A 22,331-nucleotide genomic window follows, 5' to 3' on the forward strand; every position below is an offset into this window, starting at 1 on the left:
TTAAAAAGCTTAAAAGGCTTTGTTCTGCTGAGCTGGAAACCAGAACTATCTGTAGTTATCTAAAGAACACAGGTTGGAAGAACATGTTCCATTACGTTCCCCTGTCAGCATGACCTATCATCATCTGACTGTTATGTTAAAGACATGAATTTTTATTTTCATTTAGTATTTAACCTCTTTGATTTACTGAGTGTTAAAGGAGCTTGTGCTATCCTTTGCCCTGTACAGTCTGATGAATCGGAACTGTCTTTTTGCTACAGAGCTCCACAGGCCAGCTCTCAAATGATAATGATCTTCAGTCAATACTATTCTCATCTGGTTTGTCTTAGAGATGAAGATTTTCTTAGGCTTTATGTAAAGCATCACAATTGTGTTTTAAAAGTATTATGAAATTACCACCTTTGCATGTGAGCTGTAAATGAAGAGAGGGTATGAAGCGTAAATAAGACCATGAAAAGTGGACAGTACTGATGGAGCAATCTAGAAAAAATATCAGAAGTAGTTCCTAGCAATCAGAAAAAATATCATAAGGAAGGCAGGTAGGAAGAAAGGAAGGGGTGAATAAAAGAGGAAAATAAATTAAACCTGAAAAATTGAGGAGTACATTGGTTCTAACTTGAATAAAATGTAACAAATTAATTCTATATGTAATAAATAAATTCTGTAAATTTATGTAGAAGCACAAACCAGTAGCACATACCTGAAGGCTAATAGAGAACCTCCTTGTAATTCTTTGTAAACTTAGTGGTGAAAATACTATGCATACAAGAAGGCATCAAAATGCTTTCACTAGAAAGCAGAGTTGATTCATAGAGTGGTACAGTAGAAGCCGGTACACTGGTACAGAAATTAATGTCTTGCATTTTAGAGCTGGCTACCCAGTTTGTAGCTAATGTCAACCATTCTACCTTTAAGGAAGCTACCTGCCATATTTTATAGAATTTAATTTTGAATACTGTGCATGATTAATTTTTAATAATTAATGATCCCCCAAAATCAATAAATGTGTGGTTACTTAGGCACTAAGTTGCAATAGAGCAAGACAGTGGATTTTCACTTATCTTAATATGTACATATCACACCAATTACTTATTTTCTGTTTTTCATAATCAGTTAGAACGAATAGGCCAACATGAAAAGAATTACGTTCTCACAAAATGTGTAATCTTGTCAGGATTCAGAGATCCCAGGGGATCCCAAGCTATTCTATCACTTTGCAAACTGTTTGGAGAGCTTCATAAATTTTATCACCAATCTTGTAGACACTGGTCATTTTTCATAGCAGTAATTGTCTGGGTTTTGGTTTTGTTTGGTTTTTTTTTTTTGTTTGTTGTTTTTTTTTTTGTTACAGAATTGTTATCTGCTTACACAGACTTGCATCACAGACAAATATAGCTTTTTTACATGGTAGTGTGGATTTCATTCTATACAGTTGCACTGACCCACACCAAGAAGGGATGGTGTATAACAGAGAAGTAGTCACTTTTTGCACTGGCAGTCTTTCACTTCTGCTAGGGTATTTCTCCTATTCTTCTCAAATTGTGAATTTAGGAAAACTCATCTGATTCAGAACTATTTAGACACTGTGTCAATGGAGAAGATACATGTTAGTGAAGATTCTGATACTCAGTAATTCAGCCGCATGTGCTGGAAGAGCTTTTACACCTGCTTTGAGAATAGTCCAGAATCTAAGCTTTTGTCATCTGTTTTCCCCATCTGTCCAACAGTATCTGAAATTCAAGACATGAATCCAAATTTTGTAAGTGTAATCTATAAAGAAAACAAAATTTGAATTTGTAGGTGGAAGAAGACGCCGAGGAAAGACCTCATCGCCCTCTACAGCTACCTGAAAGGCGTTTGTAGAGAGCTGAGGATGAGTCTCTTTAACCAAGTAATAAGCGATAGGACAAGAGGTAATGGCCTCAAATTGTGCCAGGGAAGGTTTAGACTGGATATTAGGAAGCATTTCTTTACAGATTGGGTTGTTAGGCGTTGGAATGGGCTGCCCAGGGGCGTGGTGGAGTCCCCATCCCTGGAGGTGTTTAAGAGTCAGGTTGACATAGTGCTGAGGGATCTGGTGTAGTTGGGAACTGTCAGTGTTAGGTCAGTGGTTGGACCAGATGATCTTCAAGGTCTTTTCCAACCTAGATGATTCTGTGATTCTCTGATACAATGTGGAGTCGTGGGCTGAATTATGTTAACAATTTTATTTAACTGCCTCACCACCTTCTGGTGGCTCTGCCTTGTTAGTAGGAAATCATAAGTCTGTATTAGAAGACTGTCATGACTTTGGGCTCAAGAAGATTCCTTTAATAGAGAAAAATGGCAGCATTCTGAATGCTCCACAACAGAAATATAAAGCAAAAAAGGGAAGGGTTTCAGGAAGGGCTGCAGAGTTTGGAAAGAGTTTGATAGGACTTCTAGAGGAAAAGGGAGTTGGAACTTGGAACTAGAAGGCAGAGGGAGGAAGTCATGTGATAGTCAGTGGGGCAGTCTTATCAAGGGAAGTTTTTATGTTTCTTTTGTGTTTGAACTCAGCGAGAATTTTACAGAGGTTTGCATTCTATTCTTAAACTGGGTGTTATTTTTGATTACTGTTGTGTGCTTCATGCAGATGAACAGTGCTTTAAAAAGAAAAATAAAAAGAAATAGCATAACTGAGAAATGTGATAGTCTGGGTGCCACGTATCAGTATCTGAAGTCTCTTATTGCAGAGAAACTGTACATGACAGCCTTCTTAAAGAGGCATTTTGCACTCAGATGGCTTTCTTGTAATTGCGTCTGACTGGGTTAGTGAATTAGGCTCATGAGGTATGCAGTAATGATCTGTAGCAGAACTGCATTTCTCTGGCAACTACATTTAAAATGGGTCTTGTGCAGCATGAGTGCATGTCACTGTCAAGTTTCAAATCCGTGTTGATTTAAGTTAGCTTTGGCAGGGTAAAGAAAAGTCTTTTTTTTTTTTTTTTAATTCAGGTAATTTTTCTTTAGGTCTTGCTTCTAATCATTGTCACATTGAGCTCTTCAGATCTTTATTCCATATGAAAATGCGGACACACAAAATCACCACTACCAACCAGCAACAACAAAAGTAATTATTTTCCAAATATGACATTCTTTATAATCCTTTGAGAACTTTTAAAAAAGTATTTTAAATTCATTAACCATTTCAGATCACGGGCCAAAATGTTTGTGAGACAGATAGAATTAATATGGGTATCCAGGTTTGTCTGTCTCTGTTCTTATCTTCTTCAACATACTGACTTCCTTTTGGGGATGGCGTAGCTGGGTTTGGAGAGGCAGGGCAGAGGCCAAGATCCTGTGTAACCACAATGAGGATGATAGCAATGGGGATAACTCCTGAAGGACTGATAAATGTCCATATAAATAAATGCGCATGTGCGCAGACACACACATGCAACTTAACCCATAGTTCTAGGGTTCTTTCCCTGTTGCGGTTTAGACAGCAAGAGCTGTGCTTCTGCATTCACACAGGAGAGTTCAAAAGCCTAAATGAAAATGTTTGCAGTCACTTGCCAATCGTTTAGTACAGCAATGCTGTACTAAAGGTTAGGTGTATTCCAGCATTAGCTATTCCAGGGAGGAAAAATTTTTTTCCTGTTTATAAAATGGATGCAGAGAGTTTTCCTTGCAGCATCATTAGATTGAAGTACAGTGTTAATATTGCTTCTAACCAATTCCCATTCACCCACAAAAATATGTAGTTTGAATTAAGAGGTGCTTTAAGCTTGAGCAAGTCAACTGCTTGCAAGTTATCAGTTGAAGTTCCAGTTCTTCTTACTCTGTCTAATAATGCAGTATATGTACAAGCCTGAATAAGCACACAAACATCAATTGCCTCTTGTTCAAGCTTGGCCTAGCTACTAGTTGTGGGCCCTAGGGCTTTAAACCACTCAAATGGAGATAAATGTGGCTGGTAATTCGCAGTATCTAATGTTTCTGGGTGCCTTCAGGATCCTGTGAAGGGATACATGATTAATTTAGTCCTCTAAGCCACATCCCATGGCAGGTCCTTGTATATTCCCTCTGGGGATGAAGGGATTCTAGACTCTCATATCCTAATGAGGTTCAATATATTCCTCCCTTTTTGGTGTCTTACCTATATAGGATAAAGCTGTAGGAAGAGGAATTTCCCATCCCTCAATTTTTGATAGAGGAAGGATCACAGGGGAGAGTAAATATCCAGACTGCTTCATGCCATTCTTACCTTTGGGAAGTGCTTTCATGAAGGGGTTCTGCTGTCTTGTAGTCATTTTGTGCACCTTGATGGACACTGTTGCTTTAGTTTTCTTAGCTTATCTACGAGCGAGCCATGGGGCCTTCAAAAAAGATACCATGATTCTTTTCTCTTCTGGCTTGCGACAGCTTCTGGCAGGAATGCAGATGTGACAGTTTTTTAGGTGAATAATTTTACTGATAAAAATTAGAAATGAAGATGATAAAGACGGCTGTTGTTGGGCCTAAGTTGCAGAAAGGGTTTTTCGGACCTTGTGTGGACTTTTACATGTTAGGGCTCTGGAGTTCAGTACCCTCCTTTACTGTTATTTCATTAAATTGTGGGCTAGTAGTTCCATCTGTTTTTCATATGTGTGTCAGTTCTTTTCCCCAAAGATTTACTATTGTAAGTGCCACTACCATATACCCATTAACATTTCGTTATGGTTTTAATTTTTAAAAGCACTCCTATTGAACACATTCATCTAGATTTCTTATTACATCTATTTTAGCTATACTCACTTTTCAGAGTATCCATCAAACTAAATGATTTTTGGCTCATAATTCATTTAAAAACATTACCTCTGTAGCGCAGAGTTCTTTTATTTGCCCCACTTTAAATTCTCAGTGGGCACTCAGATTGTATGTACTTCTTTTCAGTTATAGCTGAGTTGAAGTGCAGAAGCCTTGAGAAAGTAAAGGAAGTCTCTTAAAGCTTCAGTAACTCAGAAGTTTACAAGGCTTCTTATCCATGCAAGTTTTCTTTCTTTTTTTTTTTAAGGCAGTATATTTACAAAATTACTTTGAGTGGGCTGTTAAGTTAAACTATGCCATTCCTTCAGGCTTATTGCCCAATTTTGTATTGTATTTGCTTCTTTGTAGGGATAATTTATGCACAAAGTGTTGTTGTTACCACTGCATCTGAGTTTAAAAACTTGTCCCGCTGACCAGTATAGTAATGTATTCTAATTACTCAAGAACAGAAATTGGATTAAAGAAGCAGCATATTTAAAGTAATGTCATATTGACAATAATAAGCCTAGAAGACATCACAGGCTTCATCTGGAAAGCAAACCTGTGCTTTGGAGTGACACTTTTTCCTCATTGTCACTGTGAAGATGGCTGTCATTTTCACTGTTAGAAAATAAAGGCATCAATGAACATTAAAATAATATCAGCACTTAATGTAATATACAGTTAAGTGATGCAGACATGAAGATTAGTGTGTGATTGTGTGTACTTAAATTACACTTCGGGGTTTTTGCGTATTGCATATCTTGTGAAAAAATTGTAAACGATATGCTAATTCTTTCTGTCCAGGAGAAATCAACTTTGAAGCTTTATGGATACATAATGCTTCTGTGTAAACCTAGCAGGAGTCAGCAGGGCTGAACTTGCTGGGAATATGTTTTGCTCAATCCACTTCAACAAGAAAGCAAAAAAATAGAATCTTAAAAACAAACATGGTATATGGAAAAATATTTCAGCAAATAAAACATTGACATCTCTTACCAGATTGCATAGGCACATTATGTTTTCTTAAAGATTTCCTTTTATGCAATTCAGTTGCTGCTGCTTTATTTAGATTGTTATTTTGCTTTGGATAAATTGCATTGGATATGATGACGTTTTTGTAGAAGCTAGACATGTCAAATGCCAAAGTCTGGAGAAGACAATGCATTTCTGTTAAATTGGAGAAAAATTTAATATTGGATCTTCACTTTTTCTTCATGAGGGCAATGTTGATTCTCACCACCCTGACGGCCCAGAAACTGCTGTCAGTCAGTGTGTTGGCCTTTAGGCAAGGGTCATGAATTCTCAGACAGGCAGAATAGCTTGGAGCTGTACAAGTATTTAGGTGTCAGTAGGATTTGGCCTTGAGAGTAATGTGTCATATACATCCCAGGTATGGTCTGGGATTTTAAGGTGTTCTCTAATTCAAAGAATTCGGAAAGGTGCAGGGTGTTCTCCCTTGTTTATCTTTCTTGAGAATATTTGGCTGTTACTGGTCCTGCCTTCTATATTTTCACACCACTGCCTGTAAAAAAGCAGTAGAGTAGCCGAAGCATTGGAAGTACTGCTCCATTCCTTCCTTGCAGCTCTGCACAGTGTGTGGCTTTGCACATAATCTGGATAGCTAGACATTTGATCAAAGTGTAAGGGGCAATCTGGTACTTGTATCTGAACATGCAGTAGGTGACCCTGGTGACTTTTTTTCTACATGAATCGAACTGTTCTAATATTAAACCTCCTTATGAAAGTACTGTAGAACTGTGAAAGTTAACATAGGAACAGAGATCAGCTTTCAAAATTTAAGGCAATTGGGTGAGATTTACCCACAGTGTGCACAGGCTAATCCTGCCTAACAGTGTTTAGGTAAAGTGGTGCTGTGCTATGAAAACCAAGGTGTAGACATCACATCCTGAGAGAACCTTTCAAATCAGTACTGTTCAGTTTTGTTTGGAGTGGGTATGGGAATCTTGTGTTTTTATTTGAAAGGGATGTTATTAGGACTGGCAATGTTGATGTTTGCCATCTGCTTTTTGGAGTGTGGGTTTTTTGTTGATGTAATTATAAATATATAAATTTATAAATACATCAACATGCAAAATCCACATACTACCAGGTTTCTGCCAAAACAGCTGGCTCTGTATTTAGCTGTCATTGAAGTATTCCAAAGAACATCTGTAATAATAATCAAATTGGGAGGATGACCATGAACAACATATTTTGCAACTTTTTAATCACGTTGAAAATACTTCTGTGGTTTTTAGTGTGACTATTCATGTGAATAATTTCAAGCATTGTGAGAAAAGGTTGCATCATCAGGCTTCCAGAAGGAAAATAGGTTTTAAATGACGGATTCGATGAGGCCATTAGAAAAAGAAAGCAAGGAAGAATGTATTTTAAATCATAGAATATCTCTTGATAGTGCCCGTAATATTAGGGCTGAGCACTAGTTGATTAAAAATTAGCTATTTTTTTACTGGGGAAATCTTGAATTCTAAACAGTTAAAGAGAATGGGAGTTGTCTTCTCATGTTCAAATATTTTGATATTGTCACTATGTATACCTGACAGTGTATGTGCAATAGATTTCTCTTCTCAGTACTCAGGAAAATTCTCTTGACTTCATATTTCAAAGAAACACTCCTAGCAGATATTGCTGTACAAAAAAAAGCCCAAACCAACAAACACCCACAACATTTTTTTTTTCCTTCACCTTAATGTGTTTTAGATAATTTTATGCCTAAGAAGTTAAGAAAGTTTTCCCTTGCTCTAATGGAATTTGGGGGGGGATATGGAGAACTTTAGTTTCAGTTCAGGCAGATACTGCTCTATTGGGTTCAGAGAGCTGACAGTAAGTCTTCTGAAATGCAGTGAAGTTTGAAGTAGTGACTGAGTTCATTCAACTGAGTAAAACCTCACTCTACTATCAGAGAGGAGGATACAGGCATGTCCAGATTATTTTGCTTAAAGAGGTATTACGAACTGTAATTTTGGACCTGTCTAGAATACATCATCTAAATATTGGGCAGATCACTGCTTCTGTAGCTGCTCACTCTCAAATGTGTTTTTCATTGGCTAATGAGAAACCTCGTATGAAGAACAAATTGTAATCGGGTGGGCGACATTTTAAGATACTCCATTGTTTTACTGATTTCAGTTTTAGAGTAGAAATCTACATATTCTGAATTGCCATCATGATGGTAACACTTTTATGGCTGATATTCAGCGATCCCATTTTTCTGGTAAACTTGTAAGTGGCAGAGTAAGGTAATCACCAGAAAGTGGTGAGGGATGCCTTGTTGATGCCAAGTATTAGATCCGTTCAGAAAGAGCTGCATGCTTTACAATTAATCTACCCAAGTTGTATCACAGAGCAGGACACTGGATTTTGGTTATTTTTGATTTTGTTTTAAAGGGTGATAGCAAAGTTTCTACGTGATACATAAAGTAGTGGGGAAGATAAAGAGACTCCTATTAAGTAATGTGAGGGAAAAAATTTAGTAAATGAGACTTCAGAGTATTTGTCTCTGTCTTATTGTTGTCCCTTCTCAGATTTCCCTTTCCAGAAGCAGTGTTGCCTCCTTACATTCTCCTAACATATGTTTATTCTTTCCTGGATTGAGAATCAAGTCAAAACAAAATCCAAACCCCATATTTTAATGAAATAATCTGTGACTGCTTGCAAACTAGTGATGCCAGAGTCATCTACCCATTGTCTTAGTAACTGTTGGAAGAAAGCTTCACTTTTTCTGATTTGTTTAGTGCTGTGTTACAAATATACACTAGACAGTCAATATTTCTAATAGAAAAAAATGCCCACTACTGGTGTCACAAGTGTGAAATCGTTCTAATGCATTCAGATTTTATTCTTGTGAAATTATATGGGAAAAAAATGTTAAAAAACCCCTGCAATGTGAATGACTGGGTGTTACTTGAAAGAAAATACTTGAAAAAACATGGTTCTCCAAATGGAAAAAATAATTTAAATGTTTTTAAAAAGCCTAGCTAAGAAATGAAAATGGCAATATAAACAAAAGAATGCATAATAAAGGAAAAAGATAACTGGTATGAATTAACACATCAGTAGATATAAATAAATCTGCAGAGGAAAAATAATCATTTTGGTATTGTGGATAAAGACAATAAGAATTCTTTGAGAAAGAACATCCACAAAACCATTGGAATGGTGTAGATCTTTTATTTTTTAAGGAATTGATGAAATGGTTTTAAGAACATTGCAATGCTAGAAAGACTAGAAAGTCTTAAAAAGGGCAGAAGCTATACCAGCATTTGAAAATGTTTTAGATAGTAGTAGGCAGATTAGCATTAAACTAATCCAAAGAAAAATCCTGGAGAGGTCTGATAACTGCAGACAATGAAGGTACATGACACTTGGGATTAGTTAACAAGAAATTAGCTAACAAGAAATCCCATGCTGGAAAATAGTTTCATGAAACAACTGTAATAAAATGTTTGTTAGGTTATGCATTTTAACAAAGTTGACATATTTAGTGCTCTAAATTATTTAGCTTACTTTGATCAATTTAACCTCATTAAAATTAGTGTTCTGCAAAGACTGGCATATCACAGATTTAATGATAACTGATATCCCACAGAAACTGTAAACAGAAAATCAGGTAATGGGTTATAACCAGGTCCAGATGATTTTTTCTTCTCCTGAGGCTGTTTATAATCTTTATAATTTATCTGCAAGGAAACCTGAATTTGTGGCTAGTAAATATTATAGATGTCATAAACATTGGTTAAGCAACCATTAAAATAAACAAAATCAGAGTTTTACAGCACAGTATAGATTGCATGACAGCATAATCTCACTTGAATAGGGTATGAACAAAAGGTATGAAACATACGTGCATACATACAATGCATACCCATTCAGAGAACTGAATTCCAGAGAAGCTGTCATACAGCAAATAATTCAAGTGCCGTGTGTAGCCAGTACCCATATATCCATAATGCAAATGGGTGGCTACAAAAGCAACAATGACTCTGCAATACTTGAGAGAAAAATCCAATGAGGAGGAGACAGCTGTTACTGCACTAACATTAGCATATTTTTTTGGGAAAAAATATTATCTTAATTCTAGTAATGACATGTTCAAAAGGTTTTTGACTAAAATTATGTAGATAATTTATAATTTGTCTTTTTTTTTTTTTTTGTATGAACCGAATTTTTTCCTGACTTTTTTCCACATTAAAAAAATCACCCTTATACCTTAGGCTAAAATAAATTGTTTCCTTTTTTGTAAGTTTTTGATTACTTTGCATACTTAAACACTTACAGTATCTTTAAATAAAAGAATTAATAAAATATCAAAGCAAAATGATTTATATAAGAATTAGTTCAGCAGACAAAATATAATGATATATAAAAAAGGTTTACCCCAGATCTGACCAGATACTAATTGTGAAATATTTTGGGGCAAGGCAAAACACTAATCATGACTGTGTGTCTTTCTTGGAAACATTTTCTTAGCTCAGCTAGGTAATGTGATACAGGCATCTCTTTGTGAAAAACTACAGCCTAGGCACTGCATGTGATCAGACTAGACAAAAATGGATTCTCTGTGCCTTAAAGTCTAGGACTCTTTGCACTAGTCCGTCATCTAATTTTGGCATTGTGTACAGCAATTAATGGAAAATACATTAGTTCTGAGGAGACAACCAAAAGATAATTCTGAGAGCGTTGTTTTTTTCATACCTTAAATACTAATTATTTCTTTGTCTTCATGGGATTCTTTAGTCTTAAGTGTTTTTTACTCTGTGTTACATAGTGCTTTACTTATGAAAATGATCTCACTGTCCACTCAGATTTTTTGGTGAAAATATGTAACAATTTGTATCATCAAAACAGAATTTATATGGAATGTTTAATTCTGCAAATTTTCTGAATATTCTTAAGAAAATACAGTGCCGAATAAATTTAAAGTCAGAAAAATTTCAGACAGACTGTTTTTCTTCATGAAATTCTGATATGAATTTAGGATTTGTTTTTCTAAATCAAGAATGTATGAGTTTGAAAGTGCTATCTTTAGAAAAATCTTAGAGCATTTGAGAAAGTCTCTTTTTTTTTTTGTTTGTTTTCAAGTAAGCTGTCAAAATAACTTAAAATGAGTTGCATTTGCTTCCCATGAAATTTGTACAACACAAAAATACAGTAAGAGAGATGATCACAATTGGTGAATAATAGAGGCCAAAAGAAGCTGAATTAAACTACTCTCTCTGTTGTAAAGATCTATTATGAGTATGCTTTTATGGGATTTGACCTGCTGCTTGTCCTTCTGCAAAATAATCCTATTGTGCCAAAAGAAGTTCTTGTAAGCAGGAGTCCAAGTTGAATTGACTCAAACTTAGAGCTTTTATACAAATATTCGTTATTTGTATTGCAGCTGAAAGATGGTGAATCTGTCATTCAGCTGTTGTTTAGCAATTTGCTATGAATTATTTATTATTCTGACATCTCTGTTCTTATTCTGATATACAGGAAAATTGCTGGCGAAATGCAAGTGTATTTATGCAAATAGAACGAGTTAGATTAACTCAGTGGGATATGTATTTTATAACAATAGCATGTTGTGTGTTTTTGTTTTTTTTTCTGTAAGAGAATTTAATGGATTTTTTTTCCTGAATTCCCTTGTTTGTGTTCAGTAAGGCAGATAGATAGTTACAAGAAGGATATCTGTGGTCTTCTATGAAATGCATGATGCAGTAAACTCGACATAGAGAGATTTCTGTGATCTTTACATTCTTCTTAAGTATTTTTTTTCTAACTCTAGAGAAACTGCTGTATTTTTCACTCTGGCTTCTTCATTTATCCCGATTCATTTTTTGGACAAGTTACAAAAGTTCAAGTGAGGCATATGCTGCTTCATTAAAATACTTGCAAAACTACCTATGGCTGTGGGGTGAGAGTACTCAGCTGGTGTGAGGATGAATGGCACTACCTTCTCCTCCAAATGTACCTGGGAAAACTCCCCATTCTTTTGGTTAGGACACAAGAGAGTTGCTTAGGATATGAGGGAATGGTATAAAGCTGTGTCAGGAGAAGTTCAGACTGGGTATTAGGAAAGAGTTCTTCACTGAGAGGGTGGTCAAGCACTGGGACAAGCTCCCTAGGAAAGTGGTCGATGGTCCCAAGCCTGTTAGTGTTCAAGAAGTGTTTGGACAATGCTCTTCGATATGTGGTTTAACTTTTAGATTGCCCTGTGTGGAGTCAGGAGTGGGACTTGATTATCCTCCTGGGTTCCTTCCAACTCAGGCTATTCTGTGATTCTGTGATTCGGTTATGGGTCAGAGTACTTTTAACCTTTTAATTGGCCTCTTCCCAAACTTTTTCTTCCAGTTGTTTCCTGTGGTTATACAGGTACCACAGTGAAACTATACACAGCCTTTTTCCCTCCTTTATTCTCACTCTTTCTACTTAATTGATACAGATGTGTATTGTTTAACTAGTTTTTGATTGATTGCATCATTTGGCCATTAGGTGGAAGAGAAGTGTCATTCACATAATAACTGTTTAAAGTTACTCCCCTGTCTAGCTCAGACTTCTTAGTTGTTTTTTTGCAAGCTAGAATTTTACCATATTTCATAAGACGCAACTAAAGGTACAATAATGACGTATGCGTCTGGTAAAGTTACAGAAGCCATCTCTTCCCCAGTGACTGCTGAAATCCAAACACAATGCATAAATACCAAATGAACAGAATTAGGAATTTATATGTACATGAAATTGCCATTGTTAGTTGCAGCGTGAAATTTGGGAAACATTACAGAAGTGCAGAGCACCACGTTGAGAATAACTACTGATTCTGTCAGAATAGGCTTGGAGTGGAAAAATAAGGATCTTCCAAAAATATGTTATATAAGAATAATGGAGAGAAAGAGGCTCTGGTTTAAGCTTGATCTTGCAGTACAAAGAATGTAGAGCAGGTAAATTGCACAAAATGGCCTGACACCATTACACAAAGTTTCCACATTCATGTCACTGTGACTCCTGCTAAAATGAAGCCAAACTTGCACCACTTACAATTATGTTGTTAAGTGAGAGATCTTCTAATTATATTTTAGGAGTCTGAAGATATCCTATATTGAATGAGGAAAAACTGTCTCCTGGACTCTTTAAAAAGTAATCTTACATTAGAACTGTTACATTAAAATACCTTCTTTTGAATGTATTTTAGAATAGATGTAGACAGTTAGATGCTTACAATGTGTGAGTACATCCAAGTTCTCTATGCTAAGTCCCAAAATGTTATATATGTTTGGAATTTTGTGGTATCCATATGAATGATGAAATTATTGTCTTTAGATGAGATAGTCTGCAAGAGAAGTTAAACTACTTGGTCAGTTTTGAAGATCATGCTTTTGTCATTTGTTCAAGGCTGTGCGATGTATCACTGAAGATTAAAGGCTAAAACTGCTTAATCTTGAGTATTTGTTGCTCACTCTATCAGCTGGATAGGATTTTCAAGGAGATACTGATAGAAGTATTTTAATCTGCTGGTAGAACATGTGAAATAAATCAAATGATGATGATGACAAAATAATATCTGTTCAAAGCATTAGTAAAGCAGTCTCTTCATGTCAATTCTACAGTTTAGTAGGCGTATAATACTTGCCTGTTTAATCCGTGTGTGGTTTCAATGTGTCTGTCTGCAAATTATTAACAGACATTGGCTTAAAGACAACAATAAAAATAAGTTAAATGATCAGATTTTGATTGATAAAAAATTAATTGAAATGCTATCAGTATAAGGCATTTGAAAATTCATCATTAGAATGTTGAATACATTGGGTTGCAGAACAGAGAGACCACAGTCCACTGGGGTGGTTTAAGTTCAGCATCCTATTACCTTAATTTAGGTAAAAACCAGATACTTACACCTTTCAGATGGGTGTCAGAAAAAGAAAAAAGAAGAAACAACATTCTTCAGTTTAATTTTGTGTGTGTGTGCTCTGAGGATTTCACATCACAAATAGGTAAAGTCAGAGTGGTTTAGTCCACAGCTATTTTTAATATCTTTTGTTTAGTTCAGAATTTAAGCATAATTGACAGTTAATAGATGAATTAATTTTATACAGATTAATATTTCCCTCTAATGTAAATAAATCCCCTTTGAAAATCACATCCCTTCTAAAGGGGAGTATGCCAAATCCAAGTTTTTACTAGAGTCACTAAATTGTATGTAATGCCTGATTACAGTAAATAAGCTAAAGTAAGTATAAATATGAACCTTCAGAACACCTGTATCAGCCTAATCTGGTAAAGGCTTGCCATGAGTTCCTCTTAAGTATTTTAGAGGTATTCAGGGTGAGTTTTCATGTACAGTATGACACATGACAGTCGTATATCACTCTGTAGTCTTTTAGTTTCTCTGTTTTTGCCAGTATAGCTTTCTTCCATCAGCTCCCCCCCTCCCCCATCAGGTATAGAATGTGTAAAACTTCAACTGGAGCATTTGAAATCTTGAATCTTCAGAATTAAAATCCTCAGAAAAAGGCTACGCATTAACCTCTTTCATCTGTTTACAATTTTATGTTTCTTGGTCACATCCTGCTTGTTTTTTATTACAGAGTGTTACAGAAGTGTAAGATTTTTCCAAGCTTCTTTTAATCCTCAGATGTGGTCTTTTGTTTTACTGCTTTCCATTTGTACTGTCTTGAACATAAAATGACTGATTTCCTTCTTAATGTTTTTTGTGTTCTTTTGTAAATATTCTCTATAATTGTATTTAATGCTTTACTAGTTCTAAAGCACTAAGTAATTAAAGCAAGTGAGAATTCCCTTCAAAGCCAGGCAGAGAAATGTATTACCTCCATTTTGTAGCCAGTAAATGAAGTTAAGAGGAGGTTATAAGCAAAAATTTCCCATTAACTCTTAGTGTCCACATGAGACATTTGGAGCATAATCTTTTCTCCAAGTACAGGAAACTACAGTTGGAAACTTCAGAAAATTTGCTGCCAAACTGTCACCACTCTCTTTTCTGCTTATTAAAACGTGCACAAATAAAGAAAAGTACACATGAACAAGGTGATATCTGGTTATCTTTTCAATAGGGCATCAAAGGCATATCCTTTATATCAGGTCTGCTCTAAAGTTGTTAGAGCTATCCTTTGGGAGAGTTATCATTAACACTGATAAAGCAATTTATCTTTATCAAACTTGTTTTCAATATCCAGAGAGCTGTTCTGACTTGCAGAAATTTTGATTAAAATTTTAATCCAAAGCATAAAAAACTTCATTTGGTTTGCTCAAGATTTTAGTTTTACTTAAACATTTTCTTAAGTTATATAATAAGAAAGTTTGTGAAATACTGTCACTTAGTTGGCTTCTTATTAATGTATGTTTAATTTTCTTCTAGTTTTTTTTTTTTTTTTTTAAATAGATTTTCTCAAATTATTGTCCTAATGGAATGAATAATGTAAAAAAGCTATTATAAAATACCCTCCTTTTTGTAGTTCCCTTGCAGGTGTTTGAAGGTTCCTTTTGGTCTGAACAGAACATCTTGTGTTCTTCTGCTTGGTGTTACCTGGACTTCTAATAATTTATCATGACCTCTGAAACCAAGATCTTTTTAAAAGTGCAGTGCCAAACTATAGTATTGCTTAGGTCTCATCTTGGACAATCTTTTGCAGTCTTTCAAGTTTTTACTGCTGTTTCTAACCTCCAGCTACTGATAAAAGTTATAATATGAATTATAGAGACTGAAAAGCTAGACACACTATACCTCTGATTAGATGCCACAGAATGATAATCACCCTTTTTATAACTGTATCACATGGAGACTCATGATCTGAGGTCCATTGTAGGTCCTGTGTGATTTCTAGTCAGTAATTTTTCCTGGATTTGTGTTTGTGATGCTGATTGTTCCTGATGTAAGTTTTGAAATTTGCTGGATTTTCAGCTCTGCTTTTCAGACTTCTCTAGCTGCTAGAGAACTTCTAGTTCTGTTTTCTAGACTGTGCCACTTTAATAAGCATAGTCTTTGTTCTGTTTGTATAATTAATGAACATATTAAATAGTATTGACTGTAGAACAGAATTTGCAGAATATTGCTTTTTGTATCATTTCTTTTCCATGATGAATACTATGATAATTAGTCTTCAAGTTTCATACTTAGAAAAATTTCAGTTGGTAATCTGACCTAGGTTTTGCTTTCTGTGTGTAAAAATATAGAATAAAGGTAATTTATCATTTAATCTAAGAAGTGATGGGTGTTTCACTTAATTTCTTACCTTTCATTTGCACTGAGGTAATTGACAAGTTTGGCATAAAAAACATTTAAAAATTTTTTTGTAATAATACTTTGGCTATGGCTCTCTGTAGGATATACTAATGGGATAGGTGCCACACAGTTCTTTACCTACTTTTGATGAGTTACATCTCTAAATAAACTTTGTATTAGCTCCACTATCTCTTTAAAGATAATTTTAGCTCTTCCTTCCTATTCAACCTCCCTAAATGTATTGTGTAGTGAGAAGAGTCTTCTGGGTGTTTTGTCATCTGTTGAGATGGAAACAAGACTGGAACAAGAGTACCATGAGTTCACATCGTTCATAGTTTAAAGGTTTCGTATGAGAGTATATGACAACCTTATAAAAAAATAAAATGAGTAGTTAAGTTCTTGCTATCTTAGAAAAAAAAAGTCTCAAGTTCCTTGAGGGGACAAGTTTGTGACTGTCATTTTGTCCTTGTTCCTATCACAGCAAAACAGAATCTAATTCTGGACAGAGATTTTTCCATATTATAGTGGATTCAGTTTATTGTAACAGTTTTACTGATGCTACTTTGGTGATGTGACTGTCATTCTGTCCTTGTTCGTATCACAGCAAAACAGAATCTAATTCTAGACAGAGATTGTCCATATTATGGTGGATTCAGTTTATTGTAAGTTTTACTGATGCTACTTTGGTGATCTGTGTTCTTTGCTGTAGAAGCAGAATAGTTTACCTGGCAAAATGCACAGGGTATTCATGAATGGAAAACTGGGAAGAGGAAAATAAGAAAATGCGATTCTTTTCTTCTTAGAATGACGATTACCTTCTCTTCTCTTAAAAGATGTGTGATTATTCACCTTTTTTCATTGTCGGCTGTTTTACTTCTGGTTTAGCTTTGAGGGATAGTAATAGAGCTGTTGAAAACACCAAGTTAGACTTAATTTAAAAATCAATAAAGCCAGATAAGACACTTGCCACTACACCAACTGAATATTTAGTTAGTGGAAACAATCAACGTTTTCAAAAATTGAGCAATTGATCCAGTCAGTCTGTTACAGAAGTTAGCCTCATATAAAGTAATTCGAGTCTTTTTTGTGCCACCATTTTTTTTCTCCATGATTACTTTTCTGCATTTAGCAAGAAATACATACAAACAGCTTCTAAATTTCAAACACCTTCCTTTTCTCTCATAGCTTTTATAGTGACCTTTTATTAGAAGACAGTTAATTACTGTCCTAATGGGAAAAAGGATAAAAACATCTAAGATTGTCCAGTGTAAGGAAGGTAGGAGAATGTATGCTGACATGGAAAATGGAAGAACACTTCCCAAAAAGCTGTTGGGATATTTGACTGTTGAGATATTACAAAGATTATTTATAATCTTGGGTATGAGAAACTGAGAACCTTATAGTTTGATGAAAGACAAGAAGATTCTTTTCCTGAGAAAAATGTAATGTTTGCAAAGATGAAACATGACTAAAAAAAGAATGCTGTTCTAACTTCCTTATATTTTGATAGCCTATACTAGGTTCAGCAGGGGCTCATCCAGTTAACATGGACATTGTTTCAAAAAGTAAATGTTTGAAAAAATTATTCTATGCTATTGATATTTTGAGACGTTCTTACCTACCAAGCATAAAAGAAAATGTTCTTTCCAAATGAAATTTCTGATCCCTAATTTGTGATTCTTATGCCAGGTCATGTTGTCAGCATACTTTCTTTGATTGGGTAATTAGCTGCTTTCTTTTTATTTATTTGCTGATTTTGGAGGTCTGTTGTCCCAGTAACATTAAAAAACCCACTTTGGGGCAAGAAGCTTCTATTCAAATTAATATAGCTATATTAGAGTTCCTAATGTCAGATGAGGATATCAAAGAATTAAAGAACTAAATATAAAAGTAAGACTTAGCATTTCTTTAATTAGCCCTAAATAATAACAGCTGTTTTATTGGACTAGAATAGTTGAGACTGTTATTTTTTAAATAGTATTTTTAGTAGCTAGTTTGAATTTATCCAAGTGAACAAACCCATAAATATATACGTTTAAAAGCAGATGTGGAAGACTAGTGGTCACAGTTCAATCCTGTTACCAAATTACTTACTTTGTATTTACAAGTGACACTCAAAACCGACGCTTTCATTCACAGATGCAGTTTGAAGCCCAGCATGAAATGGTAAGGGAACTACTCTGGAACTGTTTTTTCTGGGTCATACTGGCTGCTGTGTTTGATGCTGCCTGCATCCACCTTGCAACTGGAGGAGCTGACCATTTTTTTTCCATTTCTATTTTCCATAGGGATCAGTTTTTATAAAATTAATTAGATGCTCCTATAGCCTTCTTATATCTCATATTCATGCCACTTTTTAATCCTTAAATCTTTGCTTTTCTTCATGCTCTAAATCCCCTCAATCTCGATATTATAAACAGGTCACACTTACAGCTAAGATCGAGAAGTTAGGAATTCAGTATCACCTCAGTGTGCACTTGCAGGAACTGTCTCAAGCCAAAATGCAATGGTGACTACCATTTTATTTTACACAGAGCACCTTATGCAAAGGCTTTTCTGGAGTGAAAGCTTCTAGCTACTCTTAGCGAGTATATAAAGAAATGACTCATTAGGCTTTGAGGAAAGAAAAAACTATGATCATAGCTCAGTAGGCTGTGATGATAAAGGCTGTCTGCAGGGAAGGGGAAGAGTAGTGCTTGCATCTGTGCTTGAGACATATATATTTTACATGATTGTAAAAGTCCTTGCAGCGTGGACTGGAAGACAGGCTGCTTTAGAAAGAAAGAGTAGTTCCCTGATCCATTTTTCAGAAGTGAAACGGTAAGTAGTTTTACGAGACAGGTGGAGACTCTGGATTTCAAGTGGGCAAGGGCGTTCTGTGGTTGTACTAGGGAAAGCCTGTTCTGTCCTTTTCTTTTTTTCCTGTAAATTCCCAGAGGTGTGGATTTTTGCCTATTTTGCTTCTGTTTTGCCTAGTTACACCTTTGTTGAAGACTTTTCAGACACTGATTCAATCACTGCGGTAATGTGGTTTAGGTCACGTTTCATTATTGTATCCAAGTGTACACTTTACTTTAAACACAGGCCTGATTCCATTGCCTTCAGTGGAACTGAAGTAAGCATTAAACATTATTTGGTTTTAAAGCCTTCTAAATGCTTCCTGTACACTGCTGAAGTAAACTACAGAGGTGCACCACAGAAGTAGAAAGCTCGCTGTGGAAATGCAATAAGCCAGATGACATAGCTGTGTTGATATGTTGATAACAGTTGTGCTACATTAGGAATTCATTTGGTTTGCAGTCTCACTGGCAACCACAGTTAACGATTTTTTTTCTTCTTCTTCTTAATACTGTTAGTAGAAGATAGATAGTTAAATGAGTCTGATGAAAGACAGTGATGAGGTGTACCTGAGCCAGTGTCTGGCCATGTGCGTAGGTTTCTTCCTCTCATTCAGCTTCAGATGCAAAAATAACACATAAAAAAGAAATTCTGATTTTTGATTCCAGGTGAACTGATGAATGCCAGCAAATACTGGTCCTATGAATAGTGTTACAGTCCACTCGTACCTCTTTTTGTGTAGTAAATTTGATTTAGGATCCTGTCATGCAGTGTTGTTTGAGTTAGTAATTTTTAATTGCTCATCAGAAGAAAAAAAGACATTAAAGGGTAAAAGTGACACTTTGTAGTGGAATTTGTTCCCCCTAAGTACCATAAAACAGTCACACCAAATTTATTTTTTCCACTTCTGGTATCTATAGTTACTTTTTCTCAAGACAAAATTCTACACAGTGACCAATTACACACAGCCATGTTTCTATAAGCAATAAAACAGGCTTATGCTATGCTTTTTCAGTTTTACACTAGGATTTCAAATAGCGTGTAAGAGGTAAGCACATAAATTCATAGCATGTGTTTTCTGTGATTTCTTTCTGTAGTCTCTATCGTTAATTTAGTTTAAAAGTTGCCTATCTTTTTAAAATCACATCCAATGTCAGTTGCTTTATTACTTTTTTACCTTATCGTTTTGCAGTTCTCATAATACTGTATTACTTCAAATAAGATCTTGTCTATACAGGAAACACTTCATGTAATTAAAGGGCCATTTTTATACATGCTTAGTTAAACTACTCTGTGTTTATGTGTATCATTACCGTATAGGCTACACATACTTTATATCGCTTTTAATAGTTTATTTTGGTCTAGTTGATTACCAAAAGGTTTTTTAATGCTCATTTAAGGTCACAGGAGTTCTAAAAGGTCTGTTGATCCATTATGCCTGATACCTGTACCGGAAGCAATAGCTATCAAATTTCTTCCATAAAACTTCAGTCTCAGAAAATATGGGAAGGCAAAATCTAGCCCTGAGACTCAGTCATAGATTTCTACATGTTTCTTGGCTGCATAAATAAATGTGCTATTAATTATGTATTAATGTTTGCTGATTTACACTTCCAGAAAATATAAGGCAGTACTCTTACCCAGATAATTTTTCCTTTTAATTTGTGACAGAAACCTTACAGAGAAGAAGTATCAGGAGTACCTGATAGCATCCCCTCAGCCTTTGTAGGATTAACCTATTGTCTTTCTCAGTTCCTGCATTTACTGTTTTCTTAGACACTGATTGATTCTGATGCTTCTAGTAGTTATTTAGAATTGGAGTCTGTTGTCTCCATTTCTTTGTGGGCAAATTCCAGTGACAAGAAGTTAGTGTTTCATTTACTTTTCAGCAGCGAGTTTCAGCCAAAGCCCACTGAGAAACTTGGGGATGTTTTCGTTAAGTATTATGGGCTTGGTATAGTTCTGTGTTGTTGAAACAACTAAATGGCTGTTTATTGTAGAGATAACCACCCAGCTCAGCTATTGGCAGCAGTGTTTCTAGATCATGAGTCAACTTAGTACAACTGCATTGCTACTGATAACTGAGGCAGTTTAAGCAAGGCTAGCTCTAGTAGTCCTCTGTGGCCTTGTGTCATGCAGGCATACTATAAATTACCTTACACTTTGTTTTTATTTTTCTTGATTCAAATTCAAGAAGAAAGATGCTATTCCCTTACTGCATAGGAAATCATAAGTTAAGGCCATGAGCCCTACTGATATATGCAAAGTGTTTTGTGAGTTTGAGCATGTAAATTATATGAAGGGCAAGCTATTCATCCTCACAATTTCTTTTGGCCTTAGAGTATTATTTATAGAGGCTCCCTGCAGAGCTGCACTGTCACGCATCCCCCAGCTGGGGAACAGTTTATGAAAGGTTCTCTGAGGAGTATGTATACACACTGAAAACTCAGTCATACATGGTCCTACAAGCAAGATTATTCCTGTGGCCTTTCTTTATATGAAAAAATCTTTGTTTGTTTCTTCATCTGTGGCATCTCCTTCTTTGGAGTATTTTTTGTTAATGCTCAGGGTTGGCTTCAAAAGGGACTAAATGCCATAGAGTTTACTATTTTAATGGCTAACAAAATTCTTGTCTCAAAATCAGCGTTCAGGGTTAATCCTGTACTGGATACTCAGATATTTGAAGCCCTGCAGTACAGAATCTAAAGCCACATGAATGTTGGAGACCAGAGCCATAGATAGGAAATGTGGAAGACTGATACTTTAAATTCTGTGGCAGGGGAAAGGTTTGATGCACAGAATAAGTAATGGAGTAGAATAAAAATGCAGAATTATTATGTAAAGTTGTAAACATTATTTCTTACCTATCTCTCTATGTGTATAGATTGCTGAAAGAAACAAGGACTGACAACAGGCAGAAAGGCAGATGTAGATTAAAGCTGAGATGATGAACTGGAAGATGAGGAAGAGGGATTTGGAACAAAGCAGGCAGGCTTGCACAGGCCAGAGAGAGTCCAAAGGTTTCTGCCTTTACTAGTCCCATACCACTTCTGTAGGGCAGAATCTCTTGCCAGTTCTTTGAATGCTGGTGCTGTCAAGTTTCAAGCACAATGTTTGTCCTAGGGTCTTTGAACAGAACAGTTGTTGTAGAGTCTGAGCTGTGTATCTTCTTTGGATGATCATTTTTATTCAATATGCAGCATTTCACTTAGTGACCAATTAATGATGTTTACTCTTCTGACTCTGTTCCATATCCATTGCAAAGGTTTTTATTCATAGTCAGAGATTTGTAGTTCAAGTTGTAAATCTATGAAATCTTTCACTGGCATTTTATGAGATACAGATTTTTCAGCTACCGGAGGGCCTGATGAAGATTTTCTGTCCCCAGATTCAGGGTTCATCTGTGTTTGCATCTGAGATCTGATCAGGATTGTGTTTTGATTGCATCTTTCCCACTTGCTTTTTTTTTTTTTTTTTCCTCGGGTATTCTGGAGTGCATAAA

General features: G+C 35.5%; 1 protein-coding gene across 2 annotated transcripts in view; it reads left to right on the forward strand.

The window, feature by feature from the left end:
• The window catches only part of LAMA2 (laminin subunit alpha 2), a 383,623-nt gene that overhangs the window by 27,084 nt on the left and 334,208 nt on the right, over positions 1-22,331 (forward strand). The gene's annotated exons all lie outside the window — the stretch shown is intronic.

The sequence above is a fragment of the Athene noctua genome, chromosome 1 (genome assembly GCF_965140245.1).
Source record: "Athene noctua chromosome 1, bAthNoc1.hap1.1, whole genome shotgun sequence".
Taxonomy (NCBI): Eukaryota; Metazoa; Chordata; class Aves; order Strigiformes; family Strigidae; genus Athene; species Athene noctua.